Genomic DNA, 5,669 nt, shown 5'->3' with positions numbered 1-5,669 from the left:
AGTGCCCTGAAGTCATGGAGTGCCCTGAAGTCATGGAGTGCCCTGAGCCTACCTAAACAATAACTGTCCTGTAATCACAAAGGAAGTAATCTCATGGCTGCTACCTATTTTCCGTCATTCAGGACATTTTCTGTGAAAACCAAGAATACTATGCAATCCTTATTTTTGTTGATCCCTAAAGTGCTTTTCTGCTTGTCTGATTCTCTACTGAGTTGCATACCAGAGCATCACATACAGAAATATCCTCTAACATAACTTTTGTCCTAAATGTTGGTTATAAGAATATCATCCTAATAGGTTAAATTTTAAAAGTTCTTTACAAGAATATCATCCTAATAGGTTTAGATTTTAAAAGTTGTTTACAAGAATATCATCCTAATAGGCTTAGATTTTGAAAGTTGTTTACAAGAATATCATCTAATGGGTGTAATTGTTTTGTGTAATTAACTCCAATGGGGTGGTACTTATGCCCGACCATATTCTGAGAAGGATGTTCGTGCACCATGCCCTCTAACGCAGGTATTAACTGAGCCACTATGGATTAGGTAATTTGAGGTGAATGAAACTCAATTGAAAGATACACAGAGACATTCATGGAGTCTAATGAATTGTGGCTTTACCGATAGTCTCCCGGCTCCGTTCCTTCCAGGTGCTCGTGCTGACAGACAGACAGACGGAGAGGAGAGTCGGGTCTGCAGGTATAATAATGAACGTGGATCATGAATTTGAGCTGTTAGGAGAGGAGATTTGTCGCCTCGGCACAAAAGGTGCTCATGGAAAGTGCAGAGTGAAATTTGGGGCTCTCTTTGCTGATGACGGATGTGGCAATCTCTTTGAGGCCCTGGTGGGGACGCTGAAGGCTGCCAAAAAGAGGAAGATCGTAGCGTATGAGGGGGGCTACTGCTTCAGGGCGTACATGGCAATGTTGATATTGTAATGCTTCAAGAATAATTGCATTTCAATCAATCAATCAATCACAGAATTTGTAAAGTGCACTACTTACCCGCGAGGGTCTCAAGGCACTGGGGAAGAGGAAGGGGGGAGTGCCATAACTGGTCGAACAGCCAGGTCTTGAGTAGCCTCCTGAAGGTCAGCACGTCTTGGGTCTGTCGTAGGCTGAGTGGAAGGGTGTTCCAGGTTTTGGCGGCGAGGTGGGAGAAGGATCTGCCGCCGGTGGTAGTTCTTCGGATGCGCAGGACGGTGGCCAGGGAGAGGTTGGCGGAGCGGAACTGGTGGTTGGGAGTGTAGAAGGAGAGTCGACTGTTGAGGTAGGCTGGGTCGGTCTTGTGGAGTGCCTTGTGTGCGTGGATGAGGAGTTTGAAGGAGATTCTCCTGTCGACAGGGAGCCAGTGCAGGTTTCTCAGGTGGGGGGTGATGTGGCTGTGGTGTGCAATGTCGAGGATCAGGCGTTTTGAATTCTTTGCAGTCGTTTGATGGGCTTGATTGGGGCTCCCGCATAGAGGGCGTTTACATAATCGAGTCGGATGCTAACGAGGGCCTGATTGACTGTTCTTCTCGTGTCTGTCGGGATCCATCTGTAGATCTTGCGGAGCATTCGGAGGGTCTTGAAGCAGGAGGAGGAGACTGCGTTGACTTGCTTGGTCATGGAGAGCGTTGAGTCGAGGATGACTCCCAGGTTGCATGTGTGGTCGGTGGGTGTTGGGGGTGCCCCCAGTGTCGTGGGACACCAGGAGTCATCCCAGACTGAACGGTTGGAGCCGAGGATGAGGACCTCTGTCTTGTCCGTGTTCAGCTCTATTCGGCTGCTCTTCATCCAGTCGGCGACGGCATTCATTCCTTCATGGAGGTTGGATTTGGTGGTGAGGGGGTCCTTGGTGAGGGAGAGGATCAGTTGAGTGTCGTTGGCATAGTAGATTATGTTGAGGTCATGCTGTCAGGCGATGCGTGGGAGTGGGGCCATGTAGATGTTGAACACTGTCGGGCTGAGGGATGATCCCTGGGGTACCCCGCAGATGATCTCGGAGGCTTCGGATCGGAATGGCGGAAGGCGGACTCTCTGTGTTCTGCTGGAGAGGAAGGAGGTGGTCCATTCCAGGGCTTTCTCTCGGATCCCAGCGTAATGGAGGTGTGCGCATAGTGTGCGGTGGCAGACAGTGTCGAAGGCGGTGGAAAGGTCCAGGAGGATGAGGGCCGCGGTCTCACCATTGTCCAGCAGGGTCCTGATGTCGTCGGTGGCAGCGATGAGGGCAGTCTCGGTGCTGTGGTTGCTGCGGAACCCTGACTGGAATGGGTCCAGGATGCTGTTTTCGAGGTATTAGGTTAGCTGTTTGTTGACGATCTTCTCGATGACCTTTGCTGGGAACGGAAGCAGGGAGATGGGCCGGAAGTTCTTGAGGTCTTTCGGATCCGCTTTGGGGTTTTTGAGTAGGGTGTTGATCTCGGCGTGTTTCCAGCTCCCTGGGAATGTCACGGTCTCGAAGGAGGTTGATGACGTTGCGCAGGTGGGGTGCGATGGAGCTGCTGGCTTTGTTGAAGATGTACATGAATCACAAATGCAAGTCCAGAATCCTCACCGCTGACCACCAATGTTAGACTTGGGGGTCTCTTGTTGGCACAGGTATGCACTTGTGACAAATAGGGACCCTCTCCTCTAGTCAGGGTAAGGGGGTACACTCCCAAAATAATCCCTGCTCACCCCCTTGGTAGCTTGGCATGAGCAGAAAGGCTTATCTCAGAGGCAGTGTGTAAAACATTTGTGAACACATACAGTAATCAAGTGACAACACTACAAATGGACACCACACAGGTTTTATATAAAAAATAAGTATTCTTTATATAGATTTACCACAAGACCATTAAACGACAAAAATAAACAATACTGTTACTTTAGATGGTAGAATTTTGCTTAGTTCTCTCAAGTTCTTAGATTCGACACTTTAAGTCAATGTACCTTTTAGATGCGACACGCAGGGCAACGAAAGTGTTGCAACGATGTTGATGCGATGAAGTTTTTGGTGCAAAGAAATAAAGACGTGAAGATCTTCCAGATGTGGCACGCTTCTCTGATGTTGCGAGAAGACTCGACTCGATGCTTCAGCTGCAGCGGCGACACACTTACACGATGCGACGACAGCGGCCTTGGCAGCGACACTCTTCTCCGATGTTGCGAGATGCTTCCGCTCAATGCGATGTTGCAGCGGTGACACCCCTTTACGCGATGTGACAACAGCAGCTCCGACGGCGGCACGCTTCTCCGTTGATGCGAGGCGCTTTTCTTGATGCGGTGCAATGCGACAACTACGATAGCGACACGCTTCTTCCTTGATGCGAGACTCTTCTCTTGAAGTGGTGCAATGCATCAGCTACGATGGCGACACGCTTCTTCGGCGTTGCGAGACACTTCCTGGATGATGCGAGATGCTTCCGCTCGATGCGATGCTGCAGCGGCGACACACTTTATGAGATGCGACGACAACAGCTCCGACGGCGGCATGCTTCTACTTCTTGAGTTGCGCTTCCAGCTCCTTGCGACACGCAGTCCCTCAGAAGGCCCAACAACAGCAGCAGGCACTTCCAAAGAACTCTGGGGAGCTGGGGTGTGAAGTCTGTTGTTCCTGAGACTTCAGCAGGAGGCAAGCTCTTTTCCAAGCCCTTGGAGATCCTTCACAAGTTGAGCAAAAGTACACACAAAGTTCCTTTCTCCTCTCTTTGGCAGTAAGGCAACCACTGCAGGCCAATTCCCCAGGTTCAGGGATAGTTTCCTCCTCAGCTTCTTCTGGTTCCTCCCTCAGCAGAGGTTCTTCTTGTTTTCCCAAAGTGATCTAATTTCTTGGGATCAGGGTCCCAATATTTATACCCCAAAATCCTTTGTCCTCTGAGGGCAGAGGGGGCTTTGCCCAGTCCAAACCAGTTCTGGGGCACTCTGTTTACATGACTCCTTCTTTCCTTTCACAGTGCAGGGCAGAAACATCAGACGCCCCACGGGAGGTGGAGCCAGCATTGTGGAGGGAAAGCACAGCCCTGGAGCACTTTGTTGACATGATTCCTTCTCTCCTTTCACAGTGCAGTGCAGAGACATCAGACGCACCACAGGGGGTGGAGCCAGCACTGTGGGGGGCAGCCACTGGGTGGACTCACCCTGTCTCCAGGAATCCCCCAGCCCTGTCACTCAAACTCCAGACAAGGAATGCACAGCCTAGCAGAGGCAGGTTTGAATGGTTAGACAAGAAAATACCTACTTTCTAAAAGTGGCATTTTCAAACACAGAATGTTAAAACCATCTTCACTAAAAGATGTAGTTTATCATTCTGAGTTCAGGCATACTAAATTCGAATTTCTACCATGTTCCCTGAGTCAGTTAAGATTATAAGATGTAATAACCACACTGCCCATTCTGGCCTATGGAGAACAGGTAGCCTTGCAATAGTGAAAAACGAAAATGGCTGTAATTCACTATTAGAACATGTCACACACACCAGGGCATGTCCTACCTTATCCTTACAATGCACCCTGCCCTTGGGCCTACCATAGGGGTTTCTGATATGAAGAAAAGGGAAGGTTTAGGGACTGGCAAGTGGGTGCACTTGCCCAGTCAGCATGACAGTACCAGACTGCTCGCAGGCTCTGCAATGGCAGACCTTAGACACATTTTTACAGGTTGCTTCTGTGGGTGGCACAACCAGTGCTGCAAGCCCACCAGCAGTATTTGGATTACAAGCCCTGGGCACTCCTGGTGCACTGTACTAGGGTCTGACGGGTAAACCAAACCAACCAATCATGGAATCACAAATCATACATTAATTTACAATAGGGAGCACTTGCACTGTGGTACTGGAAAGCAGTGGCACAGTGCCCTGAGCAACTAACACCAGCAAAAATATATGAGGCAACAGCGAAAAATGGAAGGGACAGCCACGCCAAGGTGCCAGGTCTAACAGTGTGGTGTCCAGACTTCTGACAGTTGTGACACCATATTCTGTTGGGATCCCAATTCTTACCTTGGTACCCCGGTTTAGTTTGTGAGGTGTCTTTGGGTCCACCCTCCTGGACAGGTTTTTGGGGGGCTACCTGGGATTCCTTACTTTTATTCTTAAGGGGTTCACTATCTTTCTTCTGGGGAGGCTTTGTGACCCCTTTCTTTTGGTCACTCACAGTGGATGTCCTAGTTACCCTTGTTCTAACCCAGTGGTCTGCTTTCTTTCCCAACTCTTGGGGAGAAAGTGGACCTAGGTCTACCAGATACTGATGCAACTTCTCATCTATGCAGTTACTTAATATGTGTTCCTTCATAAACAGGTTGTAAATTCAATTATAGTCATGCACACTGTTTCCAGTTAACCAGCCACCCAGTGTCTTTACTGAGTAGTCTACAACATCAATCCAGGATTGGTTCTGGGTTTTGTGAGCCCCCCTGAATCTAATTCTGCACTCCTCAGTGGTGAGTCCAAATCCCTCAATCAGAGTTCTCTTCATGAGATCAAATGAACCCTGCATCTGGCCTAGAGAGAGTCTCTGCAGTTACCAGAGAACAGTTCCCTCAGGAGTGCCCCCCAGAAAGTCTTATTCACCCTCCTGGCTTCACAAGCCCTTTCAAAAGCTGTGAACCACGTGGTGATATCCTCACCCTCCTCATATTTAGGGACGATCCCTTTGGGGATTTTAGGATCAGAAGTTCCCTCCCTATCCTCAGTTTCAGAATTGCTGCCACC

General features: G+C 49.3%; 1 pseudogene; it reads left to right on the top strand.

Annotated features, from left to right (window-relative positions):
- The first annotated feature begins 706 nt into the window (after positions 1-706).
- On the top strand, positions 707-951 carry LOC146854221 (costars family protein ABRACL pseudogene; annotated as a pseudogene).
- The last annotated feature ends 4,718 nt before the right edge of the window (positions 952-5,669 follow it).

Source organism: Triturus cristatus, chromosome 4_1, assembly GCF_964204655.1.
Source record: "Triturus cristatus chromosome 4_1, aTriCri1.1, whole genome shotgun sequence".
Taxonomy (NCBI): Eukaryota; Metazoa; Chordata; class Amphibia; order Caudata; family Salamandridae; genus Triturus; species Triturus cristatus.
This window is presented reverse-complemented; position numbering and strand designations above follow the sequence as displayed.